The sequence below is a fragment of the Schistocerca piceifrons genome, chromosome 2 (assembly GCF_021461385.2).
Source record: "Schistocerca piceifrons isolate TAMUIC-IGC-003096 chromosome 2, iqSchPice1.1, whole genome shotgun sequence".
NCBI lineage: Eukaryota > Metazoa > Arthropoda > Insecta > Orthoptera > Acrididae > Schistocerca > Schistocerca piceifrons.
Window position 1 is genome coordinate 548583245 of NC_060139.1, and position 17923 is coordinate 548601167.

The 17923-nt window shown below is 39.4% G+C and overlaps 1 protein-coding gene across 1 annotated transcript in view; it reads right to left on the bottom strand.

The window, feature by feature from the left end:
• Positions 1–17923, bottom strand: part of LOC124776220 (tyrosine--tRNA ligase, mitochondrial) — a 115313-nt gene that overhangs the window by 56166 nt on the left and 41224 nt on the right. The gene's annotated exons all lie outside the window — the stretch shown is intronic.

A 17923-nucleotide genomic window follows, 5' to 3' on the forward strand; every position in this document is an offset into this window, starting at 1 on the left:
ATTCTAACAAACTCTTTGCGAATCCAGGTGCCTCAGTTTCTTTGCTCAATCGTATTACTTATGATTTTCTTGGCAAGTCCAAGCTGCAGAAATAACACATTACGCTTATGGCACATAATGGATAAGGCATTTCAGTGCTCGGTTCTTGCGGGCTTCCTGTCATATACCAGAATTTTCAAAAGACTGTGACATTTGCGTTCACGGAACAGTGAAAATATATTTAATCTTGATTTGTTTGATTCATTTGGATTGTGTGTGGTACACAGTATGTTGTCAGTTACTCTCCTTTTGATTCGAAGGACACTGTCCCTCACTTGTGTGGTGGATTCAAAAACTTGTTTGCTGATGGCTTAGTCAAAGCTTCTAATTTTGTTGTGTATGTGACCATGAAAAGCAATGCACAGCCTCACTTCTTCAGGGCTCATGCTATACCACATGTGCTCCGTGAACACATTGCTCAGGAGCTTCCACAGTGGCAGGACAATTGCACCCATCATGGCCAGGCTGTGGGCATCTCAGTTAGTATTCACTAAAAAGCCTTCAGGTAAGGTACATATTTGTGCAGACTTCATGGCAACAGTGAATCCCCAAACAGTGACTGACTCATTTCCTTTACCTCAACCTGATGAACTTATGGACCATTGGGGAGCTGGTCATTACTTCTCAAAGACTGATTTATGTGATGTCTACCTCCAGGTCCCTTTTGATAAACTGTCACAGCAAGTGCTTGTCATTAATACACATGGGAGACTCTTCAAATGTTTTCATTTGCCTTTCAGTAGTGCATCTGCACCAACAATTTTACAGCACTAATTTGTTTATAAATTATTTAGATGAACACCTTAGTAATTTGCACATCCTGTTCCAAATGTTATCAGAGCCTTAAATGCAACAGAGACAAGTGTGTGTTCTTTCAAACTGAGACTGAATACTTGGAGCACATAAATAATTCTCAGGGCATTCATTTGATGCAGTTGCACTTGCAGACCGTTTGCGACCTCAAACCTTCAAGGAGTGCTACTAAATTACAGTTGTTGCTAGGGAAGTTGACATATCACATCCACTTCATTTTGAAAGGAACTCAAATTGCAGTGCTGCACTGCAAGAATGTACCTTTCCTGTGGTTCCAGGAATGCGACATCGCTTAAAGATGCTTTGCACAGTGATCGTTCCCTACTTCATTTTGATCCTTCCAAACCTGTAGTCTTGGCCATGGAAGCCTCTTCGTACAGCATTGGTGCTGTTCTCGCGCGCAGGATTGGTTCTGCCGACAGACCAATAGCCTTTGCCTCGAAACTGCTTAACAAAGCTCAGAGCAACTATTCGCAAAAATAGCAGGAGGCTCTTGCCATCATCAATGGAATGACTAAATTTCATAAGTATTTCTACAGAAGAGTCAAATACTTTATATTTTCCTTTTTCCTACTTATGGAAATATCTATTGAAAGTAATACACAACAGAAAGTCTTCAGTAAAACACTTGCAAGAGAGAAGCTGTGGCAAAAGAAATTTTGAACGAGAAGTTACAATGTCTTTCAGTGTTCCTTTTGATAAGGAAAATTTATAGGATGAAACGATACCAGATGCAGCAATAATTTTATTAAACAGAACATTAAAGTGTAAAAAACAGGAAGCTGGATGATTTTGTAATAAATCGAGAACAATGAACGCCAAAATAACCCTTCTGCGACAGCAGCTCTCAGATGAATATACCGTACGACTGTTCAGCCCAATCTCCTAGATCATAGATCATTCTAAACCCGGTAGGTGGGGGGGGGGGGGGGGGGGAAACACATTGTGATAAAGAAATTCCAATTGAAAAACAATAAGGGAACGTGGTATAATAAGGAGTTTTTTTTGTGGACAATGTCCTCTTAAAAATTAAGTCATCCAGAGGATACGGACATTGTTTGAAGCACGAATTGTTGCCACTTCCTTCCAAAACACATCTACGAGATTTAGTAAAGGGTCTCAAATGATCACATGGAATCAACACACATTTTTTATTTTTGACAAGAATGAGATGAAAACGAACACTTAGGTGTGCTGATTTTTGATGAAGTTATGCTTCAAGAAATGCATTTCAATAACACTTTGTTCAAAGTTGAGGATTTCATCAATTTAGGTGAATATTTGCCAGAAGACTTGCAAATCATGCTCTGGTGTTTATGTTTGTTCCTCTACAGCACAACAGGATCCAACATATTGTTGTGTATGCTAGTCACCATGCAATTCCTGGTGACATCGTCTCGCAAATATTGATTCGGGCAGTTATCCAGCTAGAGTAAGCCAGAACAAGAATTATTGCATTCACTTCTGATGGCAGCTAAGAGAATAAAAAGATCTGGCAATGCCTAGGAATTAGTAGCATAAAAAAGTTACTTGCACATTATCAAATCCAGTTTATGAGACCAGAATAACTTGGGTATTTTCAGATGCTATTCATGTAACAAAGTGTGTAAGGAATAATTTTTGTGATACAGTGGAGGTACTTTTCAATTATAAGTCTGTCAACTACAATTCCTATTGGAGAGTTTATGAACAAGGTAATTCCCCAGAATTTGCCGGATTAAAAGTTTGCCACAAGTCAACTTCCACCCACATAGATCCCTTGCCATTTCAACAAATGAACGTAAGATTAACTCTGTAGTTATTCAGTAATTCAGAAGCCAATGGGATAAAATTCTTCAGGGAAACTGAAGTGTCAGTATTCAAAGGCAGTGAATCAATGGAATCATTCATTAGAAGTATTTACAACTTAGTGGATGCACTTAACTCTTCGTTTGCTAAGGATGCTTTGTACAAAAACTCGGAGACTCACAAAACATTAATGAAATGGAAAAGCCATTCTCTGCACTAGAAGTAACAGTGTTGCTTTGGAAAGAACTCTCCAGTCTCTAGCAGTAATGACTGAAAGTACATTAGGAATAACACACTAATTGTGGGAAAGGGGTTGCAACTATTGTTGTGGTAAAACTCCATGAGTATAGACTATGGGGTGCCATTTTTATGAATGTTTAAATAGTCTGGATCACATTAGTGTTGAAATATCGAATGTTGGATGCTGCAAAGATAATGTGACAGAAATGATTCCCACACTGATTATTCATTATATGTAATACTGGTTTTTCACTGGCATTAAATAAATTCGGAAGGAGCTGAAGTCTTCAAAAACTTCGAAGACTGCCTGGAAACTGTCTAAACTGGCTGATGTCTACTGAGGTAAGTTTTAACTATATCCACAAAATTTTCATTTCATTACATAAATTTCATGAATGAATCAGTTTGTGTGCAGCGATTGCCGTGGTAACATATAATATTCATGCAAACAGAGTTGACACTCAGCGTGGTGGCTGATGGGAGTGACTGTAAATGGGAAATGCCTTTGCAATCACTCCCATCAACCACCAGGCAGTCACAACTTTGTTTGCACTTACAGTACTTCCGTGAGTCCTGAGTGCACCAACAGCATATGTGAACTAGGAGTGTCAGCACACTTTCCCTTCTACTCACTATGAAAGTCGGAACAATTAGTGGTTTATTTCCTGCTGCTATGTAGCACTACTTGGTGTTGTGGCTGAAGGAAGTAACTAGGTTTCCAAAGTGTCTCTACTGCGCATGCGCACCTTCATGATTGTTGTGATCATCTTGACTTGTGTTATTCGCACAATATTTAGTCTGTTTCATTGTTTGGCCACTTGTAGTGCTAGATGACACATTTGCTCACTCTGCAGCAAATGTTTTTGGCTTAAACACAGCACTAGTTACGCATTTGTCGTGTTTAGCAACACATGTTCCGAAAATTTATTCTTGTTGTCAAGTGAAAATATTTACAAACATATTTTTTAAGATGTTCCACAAACAAACAATGTGAGTAATAGTTTGTGTGTGTGTGTGTGTGTGTGTGTGTGTGTGTGTGTGTGTGTGTGGTTTTCTCCATCATAGAGGAGGCAAAGTATCTGATAACATAAAAAGACAATTACAGTGAAAGACATGCAGAACAACACATGCAAACACCACACAAAATATTTATGTAAATATTTGCTCTTGACAACAAGAATAAATTCTCAAAACATGTCGTGCAAAGCATGAAAAATATGTAATTGATGCAATATTTCATTATTTACAGCTGCAGGCTTTCCAGAAACATCAGTCATGATTTCTACTTTCCAGACAGTTACCAGTTCCAGTTACATCAGCAGTTTTTATTAGATAATAAAGTATTATTAGATACAAACAAGTCCCCGACAAGTACTTTGATGCATATTGTGTACACACATTTTACATAAAATGTGAAAATGCAAGTGGAGATTCTATACGTAACTTTTAATCCTTAAAACATTATTCCCCACATTTTACATTTTCCTGCATTTTACACCATTTTTTGTAATCCCTTGAAAAATGTAAAAGCAGGGTTCACTATGATCACAAATAGAAAGGAGAGTGTTAGAAATCATTTATGGAGTCACAAAAGACTTGTTTCTCAGTGGCACAGAATTTCAATAGGTTTGCACACCAACTGCTGATTGCATTTTTTGGGCTTATTCTAAGCTCCCTTAGAGGGAGGAGTGGGGGTAGTGGGAACAATGGTAGCTAGAGAGGTCAGGTATTAAGTAACTAAAGTTACGATTTTCACTACCAGCCCACAATATGGTATGCAAACAGAGACCCTTTATCATGTCTGCTTATGGGATAATGCAAAGATTTCAACAAAATGAAATCATGTGTGGTTTGACATAGATGACAACCTTCACCAAACAGTGTATACATTTAAGTTCCCAACACTGTTCACAAGATAGCTGCAGGCAAAAGGTACAACCCACTACTTCATACAATGTTGACATAAATACAGTGGGGGTGCCTACAGTTCCTACCAAATGGGTCAAACATACCAAAGTCCCTTTCATGCAGATATAAATTTATATAATTCAGTTGTGTTGGACAGCAGATCTGTCAATAAGTAGTGTTTGTGCTTTATTTATTCTATTGTTATCCTCAAATATTTAATCAGCCTCGATATTAATGCACGAACCGCAATGGTATCATTACAAAGGAAGCCACTAATAATACACAAGCTGATACTCTGTAGTTCTTTACCACCAAAGTAAACTGCAAAGGGATATAATGTGGCTTGGCTGTTCTCCCAACGAAGATCATGAGCAGCACCTTGAACAACAAATGAAAGGTTCTCGGCAAAATCCATCAAAATGACGACCAGTTTCTCTATGAACTCTACTGGAGTGCTTGTATAGTGTATCCTGTAAGTATGAACCTACTGTTTGTATTCTAGCATTTCTTCTGGATCATAATTTTTTTACAGAAAAAAAGTCTACCACATGGATTCCAGCTCAGGTTTCCAGTATACTGTTCACAATGTTGCAGGATGTAGTCTTTCGGTTTCAAATAGCACACACTTTCCTGGATTAGTTCCTTGTAATCCTCATCCTTGATAGGTGTTCCAGCCAGCATCAGTCTGGCATTCTGATGCACTGCACATACACAAACTGAGTGTGTATCAGCAGCACGAACTGTAATACACCTCTATGGCCCGTGCTTGTAAAAAACTGATAAACCCAATTCACGGCTATGAACATTTCTTTCAAGTTAAAGTAGCCAGCATTTCTGCTCATGAACTTTTTCACCATCCACTCTTATTGTTATGAAATCATTTTTCCCTGAACACATCAGGGAAAATTCATGATCTTCGAAGAACCTGAAGACTTTAAACTGAGGTGCCACAAGTCATGGGATAGTGATATGCACATGTACAGACGGCAGTAGTAATGCGTACAAAAGGTGCATTGGCAGAGCTGTAATTTGAACCAGGGGATTCATGCGAAAAGGTTTGTGACATGATAATGGCCGCCTGACAGGAATTAACAAGCTTTGAACAAGGAATGGTAGTTAAGAGTGTGCCAAGATGTGGTGTCACCGCCAGACACCACACTTGCTAGGTGGTAGCTTTAAATCGGCCGCGGTCCATTAGTACATGTCGGACCCGCGTGCCACCACTGTTAGTGATCGCAGACCGAGCGCCACCACACGGCAGGTCTCGAGAGACGGACTAGCACTCGCCCCAGTTGTACGGACGACTTCGCTAGCGATGCACACTGACGAAGCCTCGCTCATTCGCAGAGCAGATAGTTAGAATAGCCTTCAGCTAAGTCAATGGCTACGACCTAGCAAGGCGCCATTAGTAACATTGCATGTATCTACAGAGTCTCACTTGTATCATCAAGAGCGATGTACAACAATGATGGATTAAAGTTAAGTATTCCAGCAGCTACATACTTTTCTTTATAGCATTCATTACGTATCCTGTTTCAGACCTATCTCTAGCCTGCGTGGGTTAACGCGTGCATATCGGCTTCCTCACTCAGGTAGTGTTCGTAGTGTTGGCTAACTGCTAACACTACACAAGAATACCTAATTTCAGGCATTACCTCTCATCACAGACAACAGAGTGGTCCATGGCTGTCACTTAAAGACTGAGAGTGGCAGTGTTTGCATAGTGTTCGAAATAACCCAAGAAATCAATATGAGGCCTATAATGAATGTATAAATTAGGACATTGTGGCGAAATTTGGCATTAAATGGGCTATGACAGCATATGACAGACGCGAATGCCTTTGCTAACACCAAGACATCATCTGCAGCGCCTGTTCTGGGCTAGTGGCCAAATCAGCTGCACCCTAGATGACTGGAAAACTATGGCCTGGTTGGATGAGTCCCAGTTTCAGTTGGTAAGAGCTGATGGTAGGGTTCGAGTGTGCTGCTGACTCAAGCCATGGACCCAGGTTGTCAACAAGACACTGTGCAAATCCACAATGGTGTGGGCTGTGTTTATATGGAATGGAATGGGTTTCCTTGTCCATCTGAACTGATCACTGACTAGAAATGGTCATGTTCGGCTACTTGGAGAACATCTGCAGCCATTCATGGACATCATGTTCCCTGACAACAAAGGAAATTTTATGGATGGCAATGAGTCTTATTAGTGGGCCACAATTATTTGGGACTGGTTTGTAGAACATTCTGGACTATTCAAGCAAATGATTTGGCCACCCAAATTGTCCGACACAAATCCCGCTGAACATTTACGGGACATAATGAAGAGGTCAGTTTATGCACAAAATCTTGCACCAGCAACACCTCTGCGATTTGGATGTACACAGCGGCAGCATGGCTCACTATTTCTGCAGGGAACTTCGAATGACTTGAGTCCATGCCAGGTAAAAGGAGGAGGTATCCTACGACTTTTGTTGCCACAGTGTATGTTTGATATTACACTCGAGTATTTTTCCCCTGCCATTCTGCAAGTACTGTCAAGATGCCAGCATCTTCAGCTACCTTGCCTGCTTCACTGTTCTTGCAGCAACAGTAAATTCTTCTGCTGCTTGTTCTATACTCTAGCTGCTAGGAGCCAGGTCAAAATTTGAACTATGTTGGAATAACTTGAATAATGCACTTTAATTTTTAATTCATTAATTAAAATATCCATATCCTTAAATTTTTAGCATTGCTTAACTACTTTTGTATCAACAACCTCAGCGGAGCTCAAACCAGCAGCTGCTGCTATAGCCTTGGTGATGTAACCTTACACAATGTTATACAACACAAATGACTGAAGCAGTTTCATAAATTCATTGTAACTACATTGACATTGTCACAAAAACAATGATAAAAAAGCTCAAAAAGGTTTGTATTGTTGCAGCCACACTTCAGATTTCTCTCACGAGAGAGCAGCAGTGAGCAGTTCTGCAAGATGGCGACAGGCACCAAGAAAGTATACGTTTTTTTTAAAAAATGCAGTGTTTACATATCCTCTACCAACAAACCTACCATCATAGTAGGAACGCACTGTGATGAAGCAAGCTGGCATATTTTTACTTCCCCTCTTGTTTTGCCATCTGCCTACTTAAATTGGTTTTTTCAGTTTTAATTAATTACCATTAACACACATGAATGTAAACTGCATTTCCATAAAAGAGAAAGGTTGGCCCTTAGTTTTAAAGAATATACCACCAGATCTAATTCTGTGCTTAGTTTTATGTTTGTGATTGATTTTCTAATTTATTTCGACTATTCCTAGTCAGTATTTTTGCTATTGGGTGAAATCAGTAATTGTTTCGTAACTTAAATTCTATGATTGACGTAGAAACAAACATAAATTCTATACTAATTATAAACATCTGGAGGAACAACTAATAGTATTCTTAAAGGATCTATTTGAAGACATATTAGCAAAGCCAGCCCTTAATTAATTCCAAAGTAATTAACAGTTTTGTCAAAAGTATTGTTTGCATAACCATACCTGTTAATTTCATCATTTAAGCAAATAATTTGGCCTAACTCTTGTAGCAGAAGAAACAGTTAAAAAGAACCAATTTTTCGATGTCAAATGAGTTAAGTTTGAATTGTAATTTCTGTAAATTTAACTTTGAACAATGTGTAGTTTCAGTACCTATTATTGTGAGGATATACAAGGGACCAATTTTTGGTCCTGAGACAGACAGTCCATGGTTGAGTTTCAGACGAGAAACTTGTGTTGGTTAGAACAACAACAATGTATCCGTGAAATAAATGTTACACAATTAGGCTGTGTGTTAAAACAATGACAGTGTCTACTCCATACATACTTCTCTATTCTTCAAGAACTGTGAACTTTGTGGTTATGTTTTTACTGCTCATAGATATTCAACAGTAAACTATTGTAGCAGTATGTGGGTGTTCGCCTGAAACCCGTTACTGAGGCTTATTGAAAGTTAAACAATAGTGCACTGGCCATACTGAATGTGTATAAGGGGGATTGTGAAAAGTGAAAGTAAACAATTGTGAAACACAAATGTGTATCTGTCGGCTACATCCTTTAAACCAGACAGTACTGCACTTCCAACCCCTATTTTTTCAGCTAGTATGTTGACACCGAGGACAACAAACGAAGAGATAAAGAAGGCGATCTGTCACAGCGTCAACAGTACTTTTGGCACTTGAGCACTTGTAACATGTCAAGAAAACAAAAGTTTTTTCTATGTGTGTACAAATCCCTGTGACAATATGTCAAATAATATAGCTACAGTAAATCTGTAAAATCACTTCTATTGTTTATAATTACCTTTTATAACTTTCTGCCTTATTCAACCCACTGAATTTCTTTTGCTAATTGAAGCTTTAAAGACGAATCTGAGAGAGGTCAGTGAAGTATTCACTGTAGCAAGTGTCAACTGCATCCACATAATCAGCAAATAGTGTTTCTTGCTAATACCAAACCAGTAGTTGCTTATGAGCAAATTCTTGTCTACATCTGAGACAAAGCTTCTGGCTATGCATAAAAACTTTTAGTCAACAGTTTCAACTTCCCAACATGAGAAACGCCAGTTGGTTGTAAACCATTCTTAACTTTATGTTTGTTTTTCTCAAATGCATTACAGAAGGTATTTTGCAGAAACTGAAATTTTGTCATCTGCAGGGCATTACGGTAAGAACAAATTTATGCATCTTCTATAAAGTGAAATCCAGATCTAAATCTGAAAAAATCTTTGGCCAGCAACACTGGCTACAGCTGACTTTACCAAAGAAAAATGATGAAGGCTTATGACGGTTGGTAGCATCTTGATCACCAAAAAGCAAGCATCATGACTTCTTAATTCATATCACAAAACAAATAAAACACAAATTAGCTTAGTCACAAATCTTTCTAAGAGCAAGCGCATCACAAGATAAACACCAGAGAAGAACTGACAGCTCAAACAAAACATATATTTCGTGAACAGTGGTGTTGAAATGTTTTGGCAATATTTTAAAAGTGTTTGCAATAACGTGTTTAATAATACTGTGAAAAAATTTAGTAATGAATTTGCAAAACTTTTCGGGGGCCATTTCATATCTAAGCAAGCACGGGTCTTTAATTTAACTATATACAGGGTGTTTCAAAAATGACCGGTATATTTGAAACGGCAATAAAAACTAAATGAGGAGCGATAGAAATACACCGTTTGTTGCAATATGCTTGGGACAACAGTACATTTTCAGGCAGACAAACTTTCGAAATTACAGTAGTTACATTTTCAACAACAGATGGCGCTGCGGTCTGGGAAACTCTATAGTACGATATTTTCCACATATCCACCATGCGTAGCAATAATATGGCGTAGTCTCTGAATGAAATTACCCGAAACCTTTGACAATGTGTCTGGCGGAATGGCTTCACATGCAGATGAGATGTACTGCTTCAGCTGTTCAATTGTTTCTGGATTCTGGCGGTACACCTGGTCTTTCAAGTGTCCCCACAGAAAGAAGTCACAGGGGTTCATGTCTGGCGAATAGGGAGGCCAATCCACGCCGCCTCCTGTATGTTTCGGATAGCCCAAAGCAATCACACGATCATCGAAATATTCATTCAGGAAATTAAAGACGTCGGCCGTGCGATGTGGCCGGGCACCATCTTGCATAAACCACGAGGTGTTCGCAGTGTCGTCTAAGGCAGTTTGTACCGCCACAAATTCACGAAGAATGTCCAGATAGCGTGATGCAGTAATTGTTTCGGATCTGCAAAATGGGCCAATGATTCCTTTGGAAGAAATGGAGGCCCAGACCAGTACTTTTTGAGGATGCAGGGACGATGGGACTGCAACATGGGGCTTTTCGGTTCCCCATATGCGCCAGTTCTGTTTATTGACGAAGCTGTCCAGGTAAAAATAAGCTTCGTCAGTAAACCAAATGCTGCCCACATGCATATCGCCGTCATCAATCCTGTGCACTATATCGTTAGCGAATGTCTCTCGTGCAGCAATGGTAGCGGCGCTGAGGGGTTGCCGGGTTTGAATTTTGTATGGATAGAGGTGTAAACTTTGGCGCATGAGACGATACATGGACGTTGGCATAATTTGGACCGCAGCTGCAACACGGCGAACGGAAACCCGAGGCCGCTGTTGGATCACCTGCTGCACTAGCTGCGCGTTGCCCTCTGTGGTTGCCGTACGCGGTCGCCCTACCTTTCCAGCACGTTCATCCGTCACGTTCCCAGTCCGTTGAAATTTTGCAAACAGATCCTTTATTGTATCGCTTTTCGGTCCTTTGGTTACATTAAACCTCCGTTGAATACTTAGTCGTGTTGCAACAACACTGTGTTCTAGGCGGTGGAATTCCAACACCAGAAAAATCCTCTGTTCTAAGGAATAAACCATGTTGTCTACAGCACACTTGCACGTTGTGAACAGCACACGCTTACAGCAGAAAGACGACGTACAGAATGGCGCACCCACAGACTACGTTGTCTTCTATATCTTTCACATCACTTGCAGCGCCATCTGTTGTTGAAAATTGTAACTACTGTAATTTCGAAAGTTTGTCCGCCTGAAAATGTACTGTTGTCCCAAGCATATTGCAACAAACGGTGTATTTCTATCGCTGCTCGTTTAGCTTTTATTGCCGTTTCAAATATACCGGTCATTTTTGAAATACCCTGTAGCTCCTGAAGCTAAAAGGATACCTACTATTTCTAGACACAGCAACAATGTCTTGGAAGATTTTCAACAATGTTTTCTATAATGGGAACGAATTTACAAAAACATTTGGGGGTAATTTTGTCCACAAGTAGGCACATATTTTCATTTGTTTTACTGCTGCTTATTGCTTGGAGTTGATTTGCACATACCTACATTTGTATTTTTATTGGCATGAAAGCAGTTTTCACCGATTTTACTTTATTCATTTAACATTTTGGCAACCGTCCACTTAGAAGAATATTGGACCCAGGAAACCACCCATTTATGCTGTTATTTAAAGCTTTCCTGGAACATATGTCGTTGATGTATCTTCAAGAGAAATACTATCTAAAAAAAAAAAAGGCCAAGCATCAACATTTATTTTTCATATTTACTTTAGTTCTTGGATGGATTACAAATTTTAAAATAATCTGACAGAAGGTATAATAATCTTACCAAAAAAAATGCGAGGTGAGTTACTGAACAATATCTCCTATTAACCCAACAACATGATGTATTTGTAGCAGAACAACAACAAACTGTGAAACATAATGAGTACCCCCACAAAATTACATCAATGTGCTCACAGTCTGAGCCATTCACGACAGCAGCTATTATGTTCACTAATGTTTCTTTCTAAATAACTGTATAGTTTCCCAGACGTATCCAAAATTTGGCACCCAAAACATTTTAAACAATTTCCAGGTGCGTGTATTCTGATAGAGGACAGAAGAAATTATACAAAAAGCACAATAAGTTGGCATGGCTGTGTGGAATATTACCAGTTCTTGGCTGAATCTGTTCATAAAATTATGATTTATAGCTGATCACAGATGAATTTTCTGCCGATTTGCACAAATACACTTGTCACCACACATATTTAAAAATCTAATCAGTAATATAGTCTTAGTCAACACAAAAAGTTGTTTAAGGATACAAAAGCAGTGGCTTGTAAGTTAAGAATACCTTTCATAAAAGTTATCCAAAGTTGTCTGTGGTCAAACTTTGGACCTCTATCTATAGAGGCTATGGAAATGGGACCAAACGAGATTCAGAGCTGGAACTGTGTATATATCCAATCAAGACATTATTGAACCAACTCAAAAAATTTCATCGGATTCAGAAAAGGTGAAGCACCAGCCAGAACTGCTCCACTCGACATGGAATTATCCTGAGGAAAGAGGCTTGTTACCTATGCCAGACCACTCAGAGATAAAACAGAATTCAAAGCACTAGAAAACTCCCCCAGTACATAAGAAATTAGTATTGTGCATCACATGGGGAAAATGTAAGGAAGAATTTTTAAGTATGTGTTATTTTGTACGTTTATTGTTGTAATCATGATAGGCGATGTTCGTATTGCTATGTACATGTAGTGTGAAATAGTACAGTTGATCCAAAGATTTGTATTTAAGTTTCTTTATCAATGAAAGTGCAGTGAAAAATGAAACAATGTTTTATATTGACATGCCAGTCTTGGCATAGGCAGCAAGCATGATATAAGCCTCTGAGAACAACCATGTCAGTGGGTTCACACAGGTTAGTGTGAGATAGAAAATGTGTAAAACTGCTTGAACAGCGGCCCCTATCCCGAAAGAGAAGCCTTCTCCCTTAGAGCCGGGTAAAACGATGTTAACATTGTTGCTAGCCATGTTAGAAATGAGAAGTGACATTTAACTTTCAGCTGAACACTGTTGTTATCAAATATGGAGTTTGTTAGTGTAAAAGCTCTGAACACCACAGCTTGAAAAGTATGAGAATGGGAGGGATCTGAAAGTGGTTAGCCAGAGGCTCCCTGGAGGTGCAGAGCCGCATGTCAGATTGGCTGATGCCTGTAAAGCGCAGGGGGGAGTGGCAGGCCAAACAGGGTGCAAGACCCAAGTTTCACACGGAATTTACAGTCTCCCCTCCACAACGGTCAAAGGCCGGTCACGTGATTCCACCTCCATACGGACAGGAGGCGGGGCATGACTGCCAGCGCTCCTGGTTTTACTTGAGTGTACTATGTTGCCTTTCCCGCTGGAAAACAAACACACTCTCGCTTGCTTTGTGTCTGTAAGCAAAACCAGCAAAGTGCACTACAGCCAGACTGCACAGATTCTTTTCAAGTTTTTACTACGAGTTGTTTAAAAACGTACAGCCCAAAAAGAGCCTACAAGATTAAGTGACTTAACAAAAGTTTGCACTCTTTTTCCGTTTTGTATCTCAAAATTAATATTTTTCTTATTAACTTTCGTGTGTAGTGAACATGAGTTTCTACTGTGATGTTTTTACTGCTCAAAATAAAATGTCTGTGACAAAATTGCCGAAGGAGTCGGCTATAATTCAGTGTACAGCAATTAAAAAGGGTTAAGTTCGTGAGATTTCCACGTGCTGTAACAAGTTGGCTATTTCTTTGTACATAAACATTTAGCAGATGCAAACAGTTCATTGTTCGTTTCGTTTCTTTATTAAAGTTTTTGTCTGCTGGTGTTCTTGTGACATTTTTTTCTGCATACTTCAAGCATTATGTTCATAATATATCCATGTCTTAGGCTGATATAACATTTAATGCATAGTTTGGCAATACATGGGATATGACTTTTCAGAGTTTTACAGTCTGCTGAAGAATGAGTTTCCAACATTTTGTCCATTTGCTGCTCAAATAGGATACAATAATTATTGAACTGTCAATATTTTCCATACAGTCGTCCTCAGCAAACTACTGAATGGTTTTAAAGCTTTGTACAATAACCACATATATTTGCTGCCATGACAAATTCAGTTGCCATTATTATGATTTGCCTTATGTGTCTATTGCATATCCAAAATGTGTGTGTGTTATTAGCTAGGGAAACTTGTTCTTTTGAATAACATAATACATTTAAGTAAAACGAAGAGCACTGGCAGTCACACCCCGCCTCCTGTCCGTGTGGAGGTAGAATCACCTGACCGGCGTGTGGCCGTTGTGGAGGGGAGACTGCAAATTCCATGTGAAACTTGAGTCTTGCCAAACAGGGTGCCACCACAACCCTTTAAAAACCTTGGATTTTCGTACTCAAGAAACTTCTCTGTCAGATGAACTCTGTGTCACTCACTGCTAGACTCAGGTAAGTTGTTTCAAATCTGTTTTCTCACCTGGAGTGCTGCTCTCAATGTTCATACTTTACAATGCTGCTAGTGGTTGCTACTTCTGTTTGCACTCACCCCACAAACTGAGACACTGACTTCTCTTGTTCCAACAGTTGAATTCTTTGCTTTTTCTAATGTTTAGAATTAACCTTCAGTGTATTAGTTTAGTCTGAATACAATAAAAGAGTGTTATTCAGACCCATGAATTCCTTGAGTCTCCTGGTATGAGTATCCTTATAGAGTCCCAAAATCTGCACCTCTCGAACGTGCCCTGTGATAGTCTTGCCAGTGATATAAGAGTCACTTGCCATCACAGGAAATTTGTCTTTATGCATTTGCTCTGAACCAATTAGGAATTACAGACTGACCTGTAACCTCTTCTCTCTCTCTCTCTCTCATGCTAGGACATGCCAGTTTTATAGCTCATTCTGAGAAAGTTCATGTAAACTTTGGGTTTTGTACTTAATTCTTCCATATGCAGATTTTCATTGGTACATTTACCTCTCAATTTCAACCATTCTCAGGACCAGCATCTGTTTCCTTTGCCTTTATACCCAGTGCTGAAGTCGATGTCTCTGCTGGTAGCCATTACCACTTATGTCAAAATACTATACAAAGTAATAACTATATAATGGGAGAGCTGCTCCAAAAGTGATGGTAAGTTTGAAAAACTTGGTCTGTACATGGGAACATTTGTTTGACAAAGCCATAGAAAGCAAACAGCTTATAAGTTTGATCGCTTACAGCAGTCTTAACTCCAAAAGATTTAAATTCGCCTCAGCTGTAGCTAATGATGAAAAACTCCTGCAGGCGCCACACATTACAAAAGTTTTACAATGTTCACATGATTTTCTCTGAAGAGATAAAACAGGGAAATACAAGGTGAATAAACAAAAGGTACTAAAACATTAGTTGTTGCTGATGACTTATAGAGATGACGATTACAATTCTGAGGCTTTGTCATACACAACATTCATATTTATTTTATCTTCTACAACAAATTTAGTTTCTTTCTTTGCAGCCAGAATACGATAGGGGATAATTCATAACCACATAAGAGCTCACCTAACTTGATATCAATGTATTTAAGAGCTAATTTCTATAATACAGGTTTTCTATAATGCAGATTTTCGCATTCAATATTTGCATTTTTGATGATATTTGTTTTTAGGGAACCAGGCTGTTGTCTAAGAGATATTTCTCTGCCTAATGTTTCGACTCCAAAGCTGGAGACTTCATCAGGGGCTATAACAACTCAGAAAGCATTTTATATGTCTAATATACTGATCAAAAGTTAATTACTATTGCATAAAGAGTCTAAGTAGAAACTAAGCCCCATTCCAGTGATGATGTTGAACAATGTCATAAATACAAGACTGACATAAAGTGTAACAATGTACCAAGCCTCAAAGAATAATTTCTGTATACAATAGAGACAAATAGGATATTCGGGACATACATATTCAGGATCATGGTACTATTACTAGACGCAGCACTCTGACACTATTTTTTAATTCCTAACACAAAAGTCAACAACTAACACGAAAACAGAAACAAAAACAGATTTATGTATAAAACTCCATATTATGTTCAGGTAGATTGAAAACTGTAAATAGTTGCAAATGAAAAAATAAAAAGAGAGGTACAGATGATACAAACACAAAAAAATTAAGTGAAATGCATCTCAGGCTTTCAGAATCATAAGTCTGTCACACATTACTGACAATAGCTATTGAGAAACCCACCCTCCCTTCCAACCTCTGCGCAATATTTCAAAATGTTTTCTCATATTTATACACTGAAGCGCCACAGAGACTGGTATAGGCATGTGTATTCAAAAACAGAGATACGTAAATAGGCAAAATACGATGGTGCAATCGGCAACGCCTATATAAGACAACGGGTGTCTGGTGCAGTTGTTAGATATGTCACTGCTGCTACATGGCAGGTTATAAAGATGAAAGTGGTGTTTTAGCGGGCACACAAGCGATGGGACACAGGTAGTGATGAAGTGGGGATTTTCCCATACAACCATTTCACAAGTGTACGGTGAATATCAGGTATCCGGTAAAAAATCAAATCTCCAGCGCTGCTGCAGACGGAAAAAGATCCTGTAAGAATGGGACCAATGACAACTAAGAGAATCATTCAACATGACACAAGTGCAAAGCTTCCGCAAATTGCTGCAGATTTCAATGCTGGGACATCAACAAGTGTCAGCATGGTTCAAATGGCTCTGAGCACCAAGGGACTTAACTGCTGAGGTCATCAGTCCCCTAGAACTTAGAACTACTTAAACCTAACTAACCTAAGGACATCACACACATCCATGCCCAAGGCAGGATTAGAACCTGCGACCGTAGCGGTCGCGTGGTTCCAGACTGAAGTGCCTAGAACCACTCGGCCACTCCGGCCGGCTCTCAGCGTGGAAAGCATTCAACAGAACATTATCAATATGGGCTTTCGGAGGCGACAGCCCACTCTTGTACCCTTGATTACACGACACAAAATTTTACGCTTCACCTGGGCCCATCAAAACTGACTTTGGACTACTGATGATTGGAAACATGTTGGCTGGTTGGACAAGCCTCATAGCACATTGTATCAAGTGGATGGATGTGCATGGGTATGGAGACAACCTCATGAATCCATGGACCCTGCATGTCAGCAGGGGTCTGTTCAAGCTGGTGGAGGCTCTGTAATGGTGTGGAGCAAATGCAGTTGGAGTGATACAGGACTCTTGATACGTCTAGATATGACTCTGACAGGTGACATGTATGTAAGTATCCTGTGTGATCACCTGCATCCATTCACATCCAATGTGCATCCTGACACTCTTGGGCAATTCCAGCAGAACAATGCGACACCCCACATGTCCAGAACTGCTACAGGGTGGCTCCAGGAACACTCTTCTGAGCTTAAACACTTCCACTAGCCACCAAGCTCCCCAGACATGAATATTACTGAGCATATCTCAGATGTCTTGCAAAGTGCTGTTCAGAAGAGATCTCCACCGCCTCATACTCTCACTGATTTATGGACAGCCCTGCAGGATTCATGGTGTAAATTTCCTCCAGCACTACTTCAGACATTAGTAGAGCCCATTCCATGTCATGTTGCGGCATTCTGTGCGCTCGCAGGGGTCCTACACGATATTAGGCAGGTGTACCAGTTTCTTTGGCTCTTCAGTGTATTTCATTCTTTAGATCTAAATGAAAGAATCTAAAAGAGTCACTGCCTGTATCAGTTTTACAATGCTGATGGTTTTGCTAAACTTTCCCTCCTTCTAATGTAGTGACAGTCTTTTTACCTATTTCAACATTATT